Here is a 15,675-nt window from a genome sequence, read left to right on the forward strand (position 1 = left end):
GCTCCTCAGGCACAAAGAGCAGAGACTCGAGACGCACGCGGAGCAAAACAGCGTGCGCTAATCCCCGACGGATAACGACGACGAGTCCTGGGCAGCTAATTAAAAAGAATGAAATGGATAAAATTAGCCATTCTGACTGGCAGGCAAGGTGAGGAGTGAAACAAAAAGATGGGATGCAGGAAGGAAAGATGTAAATAAAGAAAAGTGGAAAGAAATGGAACAAAACAAAGCCGGCGAGAAAGAAAAGGAGCAAAGCAAGGAAGACGGGAATGAGTGAAGAATGCAAGAAAGAAAAAGGGGGGAAAAAAAATCAAGAAGCAAATACGAAAGGATGATAGATAGATAGATAGATAGATAGATAGATAGATAGATAGATAGATAGATAGATAGATAGATAGATAGATAGATAGATACCAAAATGACAGAGAAAGAAATGAAAGAAGGACGGAAGAAAGAAATTGCCTGAGGTTTGCAAACGCGGTGCTTGGCCCCCTACTCTTAGCCCTGATGAACTGTAACGAGATTTCACAGATGATCTGCGTTCGGATGCCTCGTGTGAACGGAGTAGTCATGAAAGTAGAGAAAGGAGATGGAGGGAAGAAAGAGAGGAGGGAGGGAGGGAAGCATGTGGATGGAGGAGAGATTTGATAGCAGAGGTTGTGGTCAGGCATCCCGCCAGCGCCGACCGCTGCTCCCTTCAGCTCTCCTGGCGGTGCGAGTGCACCTTATTCATAACCTACACATCCCTGACTATTAAGCTCTGGGTTCCTGCCAAGGCAAACTTCTCGAGCGTGCCAGAGTCTAATGCCCCCCCACCCCCCTTATTTTTTATTTTTATGTTTTTGGAAATGTTGTGCAGAATCCAGGGAGTGCTTCAGCAGGGTCCACTAAACTCCCATCATTCAGCGGGGGCTATGTGCAGCCTCGCACCCCTCCTCGCCCTCATTCATATGAAGATGTCTGCGGCGCGCCACCTCATGAACCTTAAACATGCAGAGAGATACAGATGGTAAACAGGCCACGGTGTGAGGAGGCTGTGTGGAAATGGGAACAGACATGGCCTCGTCAGGGCTCTTGATGACTCTCCGAGTCACTGATGGAGTTCTCAGCCAGGGTCCGTCGTCCGTCCTGCCGTGTGGAAAACGCTACTTTTTTTTTTTTTTTGATGGATCAGTCCAAATGAACTTTCAAGCCATCGTTTATTTTTTTCTTGTTGAATGTGCCCGAGCGTTCGTAGAGGTCAGAGGCAATTTCAGACCAGCCTGCTCTAATAGCCCATACTGTGGAGTTAACCATCTTTAAAAGTGTGTGTAGGGGGGAAGTGAAGTGAAGTGAAGTCCATGCAGCATGCAGTTACTCTTGGTGCAGAAAGGGCTCAAAGAGCCGGCTATCACCACTCCAGAGCATCAGATACAGAGATGAGCTCAATGAGATAGCGATCACTTGGCTCCCCCCCCCAGATTGGAGCTGAACGTTGCTGGATCAGAGCCAGCCAAGATACAGAACACAGTCATGCAGCAGCGCAACAAAAAAAATTAGAGCCAAGTGGATGTTTGCACACGCTTCGAATGAACAATGTACTTTATTTAGCGTGCTCGGTTTTCATTAAATGATTTTTCATTGAGGGCGGCACAGTGGTGTAGTGGTTAGCGCTGTCGCCTCACAGCAAGAAGGTCCGGGTTTGAGCCCCGTGGCCGGCAAGGGCCTTTCTGTGCGGAGTTTGCATGTTCTCCCCGTGTCCGTGTGGGTTTCCTCCGGGTGCTCCGGTTTCCCCCACAGTCCAAAGACATGCAGGTTAGGTTAATTGGTGACTCTAAATTGAGCGTAGGTGTGAATGTGAGTGTGAATGGTTGTCTGTGTCTATGTGTCAGCCCTGTGATGACCTGGCGACTTGTCCAGGGTGTACCCCGCCTTTCGCCCGTAGTCAGCTGGGATAGGCTCCAGCTCGCCTGCGACCCTGTAGAACAGGATAAAGCGGCTACAGATAATGAGATGAGATTTTTCATTGAATGATTCTTCATTTTTACAAAGAATAAAAACTATCAAAATGTGTGATTCAGTTTACATCTACAGCATGTAGCTGATGTTCTCATCCACAGCTATATTTCTCAGGTGAAAAAAACAAACCCCTGAAAAGAAAAAAAAAAACCCCGCAGATTTAGTGCTTAAGTGTTTTGTGAAGCTGCGAGTCTTCAGTCTTGGTTTGAAGAAAGCTGGATCCGGAATGTATCCCAAGGACACGGGTATAGGACACCGTTTACAAACACGAGCAACTCAAACCAGTCCACCATGTTGGTGTATTGTTAAGTATTATGAGTGCAGAAGAAAAGCGGAGGAAACCCGCACGGACGTATGAACACACGGCCCTCCATGCAGTCAGTAACGTAGGAGACTACGATCAATCTGGCTGATTGTGGTGGCGACGTGTTGCTGTGAGGAACAGCTAACAGCAGAAATAATAAAACGTGTTCGCTTTGATCTGAAATCTGCAAAAATGTTCGATAAAGGATTTTATAAAAGCAACCAGGTTTTAATGTACAAGTTTTATATTCAGTTGATTCAAAATGAACACAAGTGCAGTTCAGGGCAGTGGGTCGGAGAGCAGCGAACTGACTGCATCCATAACGCAGTAGATTTACTGTTTATAGACTTCAACAACAGGCGGCACGGTGGTGTAGTGGTTAGCGCTGTCGGCTCACAGCAAGAAGGTCCGGGTTCGAGCCCCGTGGCCGGCGAGGGCCTTTCTGTGCGGAGTTTAAATGTTGTCCGCATGGGTTTCCTCCGGGTGCTCCGGTTTCCCCCACAGTCCAAAGACATGCAGGTTAGGTTAACTGGTGACTCTAAATTGACCGTAGGTGTGAATGTGAGTGTGAATGGTTGTCTGTGTCTATGTGTCAGCCCTGTGATGACCTGGCGACTTGTCCAGGGTGTACCCCGACTTTCGCCCGTAGTCAGCTGGGATAGGCTCCAGCTTGCCTGCGACCCTGTAGAACAGGATAAAGCGGCTACAGATAATGAGATGAGACTTCAACAACAAAAAAACTTCATTTTGTATTCCGACATGAAAGAAACCTTTAAAATGCTGAAACAATTAAATACTCAACGTCTTAAAATACGGAACATGACAAAGCCTGGATACGTCAAGAAAATCTGTAACGGTGACCTTCGGCACTCTGCGCTGCTTTTATTATCTGTCGAAGCAGAAACACAAAACATTTGTTCAATATTGGAGGGAAAAATTAAAATAATGAACATCCCACTTTTTGCACATGGTTTAATTTCTCCCACTCGGATCCAGACAGATTCATCTCGTAGCCTACCAGATTGTTGAGTTGTACGCTTGAGTAGGATGTTTTATCTGAAAAAGCATATCGCCATAGCAACAGGTTAAAAAGTGATACGGATTCTGAAAAGGGTTGTGGGTGGGATTTTTTTTTTTTTTTTTAATGCTTTCTCCAAAAATCAGATCTGGAGACGCAATTTCTTTTCAAACTCTGTTTCTGTTGACTTTGTAGAATGATGTTTTTCTGTTGAACACTTTTTTTTTATCCTTTCACATGTATTGTGAAAATTATTAGGGGAATACATTCTTCCCCTCTCCCCACCCACACACAACTATTTATTTACTTACAACCCTTTGCACTCACTTGCACATAATTTAATAGGATTACTTGACACTTGAATAAGTTCCTGTCCTACCAACACACACGTTTATAATTGTACTATTTTATTTATATATAATAGGGTGCATCAGTCGCCCTCACTTTCATAAAATCTGATGCATTTTTGTTTGGGTGTTCCTTTTCACCAATAAAGACATCCTGTAAAATGTTTTGACCATATTCAAAAGTCTAATGGTGGCACCATGAGGTTCATTTTATGCCAAAAACCGCTTATTTAATGTTTTCGCGTAAGGTTTGAATCACAATGCTGGACTCCATTTATTGATTTCTTGTGAGCCAGAGATCATGTTAAGAACCTTTGCAAGGGATTGAGAAGCATTAATGCGATTCATAATACATTTGTATTGTTTAAAAGTAGTTGAACAATGATTCAATGAACAGCTAGAACTCAAACTGTGCTTGAGAATATATTTAGAATATGTACTAATAATGTGGATCTAAGATATTTGGTATACTCTATAAGGTGCCATAATGTTTCATGAAAAGTGATCGAAATTTTGTCATAAAAGTCATAAAATAGCAGCTTTTTCCATAACTTTGAGCTCCTGGTGCCACCATTAAACTTTTGAATTTTGTCAAAATATTTCACCCAGTGTGTTTCCTTACCAAAAGGAACATAAAAACAAAAATGCATCATGATCGGAGGAACTTTTCATTTTTAGGGGGCAACTGATGCACCCTAATATATATATATATATATATATATATATATATATATATAAACTCGCAGGGCGGCACGGTGGTGTAGTGGTTAGCGCTGTCACCTCACAGCAAGAAGGTCCGGGTTCAAGCCCCGGGGCCAGCAAGGGCCTTTCTGTGTGGAGTTTGCATGTTCTCCCCGTGTCCGCGTGGGTTTCCTCCGGGTGCTCCGGTTTCCCCCACAGTCCAAAGGCATGCAGGTTAGGTTAACTGGTGACTCTAAATTGACCGTAAGTGTGAATGTGAATGGTTGTCTGTGTCTATGTGTCAGCCCTGTGATGACCTGGCGACTTGTCCAGGGTGTACCCTGCCTTTCGCCCGTAGTCAGCTGGGATAGGCTCCAGCTCGCCCGCGACCCTGTAGAAGGATAAAGCAGCTAGAGATGATGAGATGAGATGAGATAATAAACTCGCATTTCCTTTCCTTCTGTATTTTTTCCCCTTTCCTAGCCATCATTCTAACTTTATAAATCCATTTGATCATCCTGAGGCTGCGTCATAAACACTGTGTGTGAGTGTGTGTGTAAACACAGGTATTGCTTTAACAGGTGTGAAAATGATCATCACGACTCAAGAGAAAGCTTTACTGGTGCAAACTTTCAAAGAATTTTCATTCTGCATGCCGGATTGCTTTGACTGTCACGTAATGAAGTGAGGAAGCGAGAGCTGCGTAATTGCATTTGTAAATACAAGACACCTTTCTACCCGCGACTGCTTTCTGAGCTTTACAGGTCTCATTTGGACAGGTCTGATCAGAAAGGCTCTGATTTACCTCACACGTCGAGCGGTGTGGAACGAACGCTTGATAGAGACGATAATGCCTGACCTGAGATGGTGCATGATGTACACGTACAGTACACGGGACGGAAACGCTCTGATGCCAACATCTGACAGAACGTGATGCAGACTTTGTCACGCTATCGTGTGATGAACAGCTGATCTGGTTTATTTCACGATTAACAATCAAAAGGCCGTGCTCTGAAATGATCAAGGAAAAACTACAGCGTGTTCTTACAATAGACTTAACCTGATAAACATCTTTATGTTGAATGAAGAGCTCGAGGATGGCAGAGTTGAGCACGCAGAGCTATTCGAGAGCGTTGAGAAGCTGTCGCCAATGAGAGCAGTTCACTTCAGCGAGCACTCAGACGAGCGGCTACGTTTTGCAAGATGGCACTTTGCTCTTCTTTTTAAAGAACACAGACATACCGCTCTGTGCGCTCGGCATGGCCGTCTATGTGCTCCGTTCACGCTGTAATGTCTTAAACATGAAACTCCGCATGAGTTCATTAGCTTACTAGCAGAACACAATAAGAACCAACATAAACTGAGCAAAATAAAGTTTCATAAAGTCCCTGATTAATTTATACTCGGTTAAGTAGGTTCCTCATTTCAGAACCAGCGTCTAGTTTATCTAGTCAGTCATTCATGTTGCTGCACATAAAGACTTGCGAGTGACGTCAAAGCAAAATGGAAACCCGGATGTCGGCCATGTTGGTGGAGACACAAACGCGGGGTCAAGTGTCATTCCATACAAAACAGTCACGCGTGCGCAACACTCTGTTTTTCCGCTGCTTTAAGCAGTTTTTTTAGTGACGCCATATCTTTGTGCTGTATATGGATGCGATCACAACAGTACTCGTGACCGTGACACGTTCCGATTGTTTAGAATTGCGTCGGTGATTCGGAAAGAAGGCGAGGAAACTCTGAGGCTGAGTACGGAGAGGAGACGACCACGGCTGAACAACATCGGCAGGGCTGATCTAACAGACGCTAAAACCAAAACAGCCCGTGCTTGCAGTTATCATTTTATCTCAGATGAGATTCAAAAGTTCTCGATAATATCATGGAAGAATTTTATTTCGTGTTGCTAGAATTTTGCTGTAAAATGAACGTTTTCTTGTCATGGTTCACTCGGTCGTTGTTATAATTTTAACGCGTGTATTACCATTTCGCTTCTAGGAGCGCCAGGAAAATTATACGATAGAAACAATCCACCCACTCAGAAAACGGGCTACGTTTCGTCCAAGGTCGGACTTGATTTTTCGGCAGCCGAACCACATAGAACGCGATATCTGGGTACTCGATGGTCGGTAGGAGCGTCTTCAGAAAAGACTGACTTTTTAAAATAATATGGGTCAAAACCCACACACATCTATCTTCTCTTTGTATCGAATCTTCGCTTGATTGTTCAAATCGTGGTAATAGTGAGAAAATTCAGCATTGTTTACAGACACGCTTTCAAGCGGCTGCCATCCTAGTTGCTTTGTAAATCCACCGTCCTGGCGGACGCTCATGACGGAGCACGTTTTGATCACGTGGTTGCAAGTCACCTGAGAGATCTTGAATGAACTGAAGTAATTTTTGCTTTGGTTCGAGTGGCTCAATACCAAAGGACGGTGATACGCCAAGGCAAGTTTCACTAATCAGATGCTCCTGATGTCGTCATGTGACACCTTTTTATTTTGTCGTTCAATGCATGGAGATTACGTTACTCTTCCACTGATGCCACTCTGTATGCTAATGAAGACCGAAGAGCTGAAATGACGGCTCCTAGTAGTGTCCTGTACATCAGCAGCTGCAGTTTAAAAAGTGAGATGATGATGAGGAATCGGTTTGAAAGAACTGTTTTAACTCAAACACGTTTAAAAAAAAAACACTGTCCCCATCTCCAACTAACCCCATTTAGGCCTGACTGATGTATAAATATCTCCACATAACCAAATCGAATCGTTTTCAGCCCGTCATTAGCGCCAAATTGAATTTTATGATTTTAAGAACAAGACACCGGGCGATGGTGATGATCTCCATTGGGCCGCTCCCGTCTCCTCCGAACGGGCTCCTGGGAGATTTCCGTATTCAGACCCAATCTTTCAAGGTTGAATAAAAAGAAATGGTGGTGGGTCCCCGAGCGAGGGGAAGTGATCATCGCATTCACCTTCAAACTCCTCTTTGATGTGGCAGAGTCAATTTTTAATCAGGCCGCATCAGGCCGGGGCTTCATTTCTCCTTACAAAGTCCTATTACTCGGCCACTTTCTGCAAGGAGGTGATAAGGACAATGCTCTCCTTCTCCCGTTCATAGAGCCCCACGTATGATGAGTCCCTTTGGAGAGGTTTGATAAAGGGAAAAAAAAGGGGGAGTGAGAACAGAAAGGTCACCTCTCTTTTGCAATTAACCCTTTTCTGTCTAACACGCTACACATCGAACTCATTCTGTCCTAATCTGTGAGGAAGTCATGTGTGGGAACGCAAAGGGTTAAATTTCCACTTAACGGCTAGAACGTCACCCCGAGTTCCGTATCTGTCTCGATGAAATGTGCCGATTTCCAGACTCTCGAAATGAACTTGATCTTAATACGTGATCACGTTAGGAGCTTGAGTTTACCTCCAGAAAGAGGAGGGAGAAGAAGAAGAAGGAAGCATGAACATCCCATCCTCCACTCCACAAACACATAGATGTGACTTGAGCAGGTAACTTCAGCGTCACCCTCCCTCCTCCCTCCACTAATCAGCCTCAGACAGCATCTCAAAAATGGGCGAGGTCAGTGACCCGGTCTATTAGGTCACACTGGAGAGGGTGGGACCTCAAAAAAGCAGTAGAGATGCAGGAAGAGATGCAGGAAGGAGGTTGAGATGAATCTCTCCAGCTGTATTAATAATCCCATCAGGTGCACATGCTCCCCACCCTGCCTGTCTGCTCTCCTCTACGCCTCTTTAAAAATAAAATCAGTTTAAAAAGCGCACTAATCTATTTTGCTTGTTCAGTGTCCGGGCTCACCAGTGGGCACTGCTTTTATAATGTGGCTCTAAAAAAAAAAAAAGTTATACACTTTCATTTTTCCCCCCCCAACAGTTTAACACAAGACTCACATAACGAAGGCATTTCTCGCCTCCAGGTCTTCTACGATCATCTCATCACAAAGCCAAATTTACATTTAATTTCTCCAAGTTTCTACAACCCCGATTCCAAAAAGTTGGGACAAAGTACAAATTGTAAATAAAAATGGAATGCAATGATGTGGAAGTTTCAAAATTCCATATTTTATTCAGAATAGAACATAGATGACATATCAAATGTTTAAACTGAGAAAATGTATCATTTAAAGAGAAAAATTAGGTGATTTTAAATTTCATGACAACAACACATCTCAAAAAAGTTGGGACAAGGCCATGTTTACCACTGTGAGACATCCCCTTTTCTCTTTACAACAGTCTGTAAACGTCTGGGGACTGAGGAGACAAGTTGCTCAAGTTTAGGGATAGGAATGTTAACCCATTCTTGTCTAATGGAGGATTCTAGTTGCTCAACTGTCTTAGGTCTTTTTTGTCGTATCTTCCGTTTTATGATGCGCTAAATGTTTTCTATGGGTGAAAGATCTGGACTGCAGGCTGGCCAGTTCAGTACCCGGACCCTTCTTCTACGCAGTCATGATGCTGTAATTGATGCAGTATGTGGTTTGGCATTGTCATGTTGGAAAATGCAAGGTCTTCCCTGAAAGAGACGTCGTCTGGATGGGAGCATATGTTGCTCTAGAACCTGGATATACCTTTCAGCATTGATGGTGTCTTTCCAGATGTGTAAGCTGCCCATGCCACATGCACTAATGCAACCCCATACCATCAGAGATGCAGGCTTCTGAACTGAGCGCTGATAACAACTTGGGTCGTCCTTCTCCTCTTTAGTCCGAATGACACGGCGTCCCTGATTTCCATAAAGAACTTCAAATTTTGATTCGTCTGACCACAGAACAGTTTTCCACTTTGCCACAGTCCATTTTAAATGAGCCTTGGCCCAGAGAAGACGTCTGCGCTTCTGGATCGTGTTTAGATACGGCTTCTTCTTTGAACTATAGAGTTTTAGCTGGCAACGGCGGATGGCACGGTGAATTGTGTTCACAGATAATGTTCTCTGGAAATATTCCTGAGCCCATTTTGTGATTTCCAATACAGAAGCATGCCTGTATGTGATGCAGTGCCGTCTAAGGGCCCGAAGATCACGGGCACCCGGTATGGTTTTCCGGCCTTGACCCTTACGCACAGAGATTCTTCCAGATTCTCTGAATCTTTTGATGATATTATGCACTGTAGATGATGATATGTTCAAACTCTTTGCAATTTTACACTGTCGAACTCCTTTCTGATATTGCTCCACTATTTGTCGGCACAGAATTAGGGGGATTGGTGATCCTCTTCCCATCTTTACTTCTGAGAGCCGCTGCCACTCCAAGATGCTCTTTTTATACCCAGTCATGTTAATGACCTATTGCCAATTGACCTAATGAGTTGCAATTTGGTCCTCCAGCTGTTCCTTTTTTGTACCTTTAACTTTTCCAGCCTCTTATTGCCCCTGTCCCAACTTTTTTGAGATGTGTTGCTGTCATGAAATTTCAAATGAGCCAATATTTGGCCTGAAATTTCAAAATGTCTCACTTTCGACATTTGATATGTTGTCTATGTTCTATTGTGAATACAATATCAGTTTTTGAGATTTGTAAATTATTGCATTCCGTTTTTATTTACAATTTGTACTTTGTCCCAACTTTTTTGGAATTGGGGTTGTACAACAATCCCACAGCATTTAAAAAAAAAAAAAATTATTCATAAAGAGCAATTTGAGTTAATGGCATTCAAGGCCGGATTAACTATATGGGCCTGCAGCACAGTGCCCGGGGCACTAACCACTCACAGCCAGTGGGGGGGCACCACATGACAGAAACTTTAAAAATATTTTTCGTGAATGTTTGTACACTTAAAATGGTTATACACTTGACATTGTTAGTCATATATAATTCATTATGAACACTAATTTCATAAGAACAACAACAATCATCATAATTCTGAGCAAGAGTGGCCTATGTGACCATTAACCCCCCTTTCCTCAACCTGTCAGTTGAGCCAGTCCACCTACGGTGAAATGTATCAATTTTTTAAAAACCGCGGTAGAAATGAAAAATGGACAGACATCAATTGAGTGGTTGTGCGAAGAGAAAATTAAAAAAAGAGAAAGACTCCAGGCGTGTAGCTGCAATTAAAAATGTTCCAGTGTTAGATCGTTTTTTTATAAAAACATCGACAACTGCCGTCACTACCAGCGCTGAAGCCGAAGCTAGTGAAATCAGCGATGCTAGTGAGGGAGATGGCCCTGCTAGCGCTAGCCGGGGAGATGCTACAATCACAGCCAGTGTTAGCCGAGGGGTCGGCGACGACCAGGATCCCCTTGAGGAAGATGGGAGCGAGGGAGACCCCGGGGAGGAGGATATGTGCAAAGCCACTTTAAGCCAGGTAGAGATATCGTTGGTTGTTTTCAGTGAATTTGATGGGCTGATGTAGCCTACTTAATACATTTTCAATGAGGAAGAATGACCTTGTTTATGTGTACTATTGTTTATGTATATGCTACTATTTTTGACAGCAAAGGGCAAGGTTTGTGAGTGTGTGCAGGAGGTTACTGAACACGTGCGCGCAGGGTGGTGGTGGGGGGGCACTTGAGGTATAGTGCCCAGGGGCACTGCATTGGCTTAATACGGCACTGATGGTATTAATGAAAAGTTATTATGGATGAGAGACAAAAATGAAGCATTTAGAGCAGCAGTACTGAATTCAACTTTACAGGTCCAGAGTCAGAAAATTCCTTTTTCACAAAAGGTTCAGCAGAGGACACGAGTAAACGATGACGTTTCTTGTTTCGTAAAAGCCACACTGTCCGCAATTAGACCAGAGAGTGTAAATAAATTGAAAAAGCTACAAAATCTCTCGGGGGCGGCACAGTGGTTTAGTGGTTAGCGCTGTCGCCTCACAGCAAGAAGGTCCGGGTTCGAGCCCCGTGGCCGGCGAGGGCCTTTCTGTGCGGAGTTTGCATGTTCTCCCCATGTCCGCGTGGGTTTCCTCCGGGTGCTCCGGTTTCCCCCACAGTCCAAAGACATGCAGGTTAGGTTAACTGGTGACTCTAAATTGAGCGTAGGTGTGAATGTGAGTGTGAATGGTTGTCTGTGTCTATGTGTCAGCCCTGTGATGACCTGGCGACTTGTCCAGGGTGTACCCTGCCTTTCATCCGTAGTCAGCTGGGGTAGGCTCCAGCTTGCCTGCGACCCTGTAGAACAGGATAAAGCAGCTAGAGATGATGATATGAGATGAGACAAAATCTCTCAAGTGAAAGGGTTTACTTTCGGAGCTTGTGTCTCTAGCCGTGTAGCGAGGTCTCTGGTTTGATGAGGTGCCTTTCGCTAAATAGTTTACAGAAACGCATCTGACTGGATCGCTAATACGAGGTAAATCTGTGTGGGTTTTTTTTTTTCCCCTCCATATGTTCCAGTTCTGCTACAGTATTACAAGTCGCTGAATGGTTTTAGGATTTAGACAGAACTATCGTCGCAACCTGCATCTTCTAGAATCAATACAAACAGAATCAAGATCACAAGCGTAAGTATGTGAAACAGGAAGGAAACTCCTGAAGAAAACCTGTTTGAAGTATATTTTAATGGTATTTTAGGCACACACATTCGTGGAACAAAGAATCAGGTTTGTTTTAATGTAGTTGGTGTCAAGTTCGAATTGTTTTCAGTTCAGTTTGCCGAAATGCTTTATTCGCGTTGCTTTTTGCCAGGTGGTGAGTCCTGGGTTAGTCGCTGGTTTGTTGTGAAAGTTTCATGGTTATAGAAATGACTAACACGGTGAGGTTGAGAACTCAAATCCATACCTTTCCATCAATGGCCAGAAGCAGCTTAATTACCTGGTGTATTAAAAAAAAACAAACAAACAAAAAACAGAGGCACCACCATCCCACATGTCTCGTCTTAATCTCGTTTGAAACCGGCCCACCCGAGGTGAGAAAACACACGTGTGTAATGCAATTTGCACCGGGCCGTCTGGAGCAAGAGCCCCGGAGTTATTTTCATTTTCAACACGGAAAATAAACTAATGCAGCATAATCACACGGGTAATTGTCAGGCCGTGGCTGCTGAAGGCCTGCGGTTCGGGTACGGCATTTTTGAGTGCGGCGAGAAACGAGACTTGGGGTGCCATCGTGCTCCGAGAGACCACACACACCCAAAACCACATGTTCATTAACTCGAATTAGGGGAGGATGTTGGAAAGGGAGGAGAAGCGAGAAGCAAGCTCGAGTTTCTCCCCCCCCCCCCCGTTTTTTTTTTTTTACGGTAAGGACCAAAAAACCTGCTCTGTGCGTTGAAAATTAGAATTTGTACTCCAGTTGGAAGAGTGGGGTCTCAAATTAATCCCTACACTGAACTCAAACGAGTTAAAAACACATCAAAAGCCTGCTTAACCCCTGGGAAAAAATCATCAGCTTCTTGACGACAACAAACAACGATGATTCGTCATCATTGTTTCCCAGGGTTCCAAGCGTGGTGGTTTTTTTTTTTTCCTTCCCCCTTCGCAGTGCTTCTGGCTCAGGCTCGGAGTCTTAAAAGCCTGTGGTTTTATTTTTAATGACTGTGCCATGGATGTTATGTGAGGCTAAGATATGCATTGCATGCACGCATTAAAAAGGAAGTATTTTTAACTGTGACAGTGCAAATGACTAATACCACTAACAAGCCCTGCCTTCCCTCATTAAAATGTATAATCCTTGGATAGAGTTTAAAAAAAAAAAAATCATGTTGCAGCATGTTTTTCCAGATAAGAGAGAATGCCATGCTTTGACTTGTGCATCTACTAACGTTCTCTCATTAACACAGCGAGCGCAACAGACCCTCTTTCTCCAGAGGAGAGCGATTTCAAAGAGCAGCTTTCGAGGCCTCCTTGTTTAGCCAACACACGCACTCTTCCCTCCTCCGTCTGTTTTAACTCTGTGCATTAAAACAGGCCTTAAAACTGCCATTTCAGATGCACGTCTACGTCGCTGGAGAGAGAGATGCGTATGTGTGTGTGAAGACAGGAATTGAGTTGCCAAGCAGAGACGAAGTTCATCAAGAGGATCAAATGGCAGGCGAGAACAATCAACTTGTTTTCCGGATGAAGAAAGCTCATTACGGACGAGAGATGCCATGTCTGATTACTCATGAACACGCGACTGATCAGCATTCATTTGTTTAATCATTTTCACACTCAAATGTGCAGAAGAAACTGGAAACACGGTCACTTTTTTCATTTTCCATCAGATCAATCCATCAGAACGCTGCACAAGTACCCGTGTCCTGTATCCGTTTCACATCGCATGACATTCCATAAGCCATGGAAGCAGCAGGAGATCGGTGGAGGTCTTCTGGTGACATCATTTCCAACAGTGGAGAAACTTCAAGCTTTACATCACTTGGTTCAATCTGAAGAGATTTAACCCTCTAAAGCAGACAGACAAAGAAACGCCTGGAGATCATTTTCATCTCATCTTATCTCATCTCACTATCTGTAGCCGTTTTATCCTGTTCTACAGGGTCGCAGGCGAGCTGGAGCCTATCCCAGCTGACTACGGGCGAAAGGCGGGGTACACCCTGGACAAGTCGCCAGGTCATCACAGGGCTGACACATAGACACAGACAACCATTCACACTCACATTCACACCTACGCTCAATTTAGAGTCACCAGTTAACCTAACCTGCATGTCTTTGGACTGTGGGGGAAACCGGAGCACCCGGAGGAAACCCACGTGGACACGGGGAGAACATGCAAACTCCGCACAGAAAGGCCCTCGCCGGCCACGGGGCTCAAACCCGGACCTTCTTGCTGTGAGGCGACAGCGCTAACCACTACACCACCGTGCCGCCCGGAGATCATTTTATATAACATTTTTTTTTCTTATCAATTGAGTTTATTCTTTCAGTCAGAATCAAGTGTTTTACATCATGTGATTCAAAGGAACCTCCCCTTTCTTTCTAGTGCAGTGTAAAGTCACCATCATACGTACATTACCTGTGTGTGAGCAAAGAAGGGGGAAAAGAAAAACAGTGGCGGAGCTTGTTTTGTTGAGTAACTCTATAATCAACCAGGGAAATTTTTTCAAATGTGAAAAAGATGTACTGTACATTTGGACGTTTTGGATCTCCGTGTGAAGTTTGGTGCAAATCCACTTCTTCCTCAGTGAGTTACAGCTCACTGACTTCTCAATTTAGACACCAGGAGACGCAGAATTGCTGCGCGGTAAGCTTCTGTTCCCGCACCACGGGTTTGCGCACACCGTAAAATCAGCCCCGGTTATCGTTAAAAGCACCATTCGAGGTGCATTTGGAAATCCAAGAACTTCACTTTTCAGACACAATTTAAAGTTCATCTCCATCGTAAACAGCTCAAACGCTATTTCATGTTTTGTAGAACACGTGTCTGCATGTAAGGGTTAAGTGCTGAAGGTCTCGTGCCATCTTCGTCTTCTCACCTGGCGATGTTCTGGCTTTTGTTCACACTCGGCAGGAAGTTTACTATACTTTCACCCGTAGTCAGCTGGGATAGGCTCCAGCTCGCCCACAACCCTGCACAGGATAAGCGGTTACGGATAATGGATGGATGGTTTTATGATTATTAATATTATTATATTTACCTCCACCAAGGAGATTGTTTTCAGTGCAGTGCAGTTTGTCTGACTCGAAGCAGGACTGCACAAAACCTACCAACCTGATTTCCATGAAAATTGGTGGAAGGGTGTAGCATGGGCCAAGGAAGAACCAATTACATTTTGGAGTGGATCCAAGTCACGGATGGATCCTTGAATTGAGTTTTTATCCCCCGCTGGCTGAAAGGCCCAAAGGGGGATTATGTTGTGGCAACGTCCGTCCATCCGTCCCGGGAAGGGTACTCACCTTCTGAAATCAACTTGTCTCACAATTTTTGGAGGAATTTCACATAACTTGACAGGATTCTTTATATGTTGGTAATACGCATATTGCAATTTCGTTCAATTCAGTCGCATTTTGCCAGAGTTATGGCAGAGTTGCATGCGGGGGATCTTGTGCTCTCAGAGCACTCTTGTTTTCTAACGCATTGAGATGCAGCATTTGGTCTTGGTGGAGGTCTGAGCTCTCCGAGTGCCCTTCTACTTATTACTACTACTATCATCATCATGGGGCAGCACGGTGGTGTAGTGGTTAGCGCTGTCGCCTCACAGCAAGAAGGTCCGGGTTCGAGCCCCGTGGCCGGCGAGGGCCTTTCTGTGCGGAGTTTGCATGTTCTCCCCGTGTCCGCGTGGGTTTCCTCCGGGTGCTCCGGTTTCCCCCACAGTCCAAAGACATGCAGGTTAGGTTAACTGGTGACTCTAAATTGACCGTAGGTGTGAATGTGAGTGTGAATGGTTGTCTGTGTCTATGTGTCAGCCCTGTGATGACCTGGCGACTTGTCCAGGGTGT

Source organism: Neoarius graeffei, chromosome 19 (genome assembly GCF_027579695.1).
Source record: "Neoarius graeffei isolate fNeoGra1 chromosome 19, fNeoGra1.pri, whole genome shotgun sequence".
Classification (NCBI taxonomy): Eukaryota; Metazoa; Chordata; class Actinopteri; order Siluriformes; family Ariidae; genus Neoarius; species Neoarius graeffei.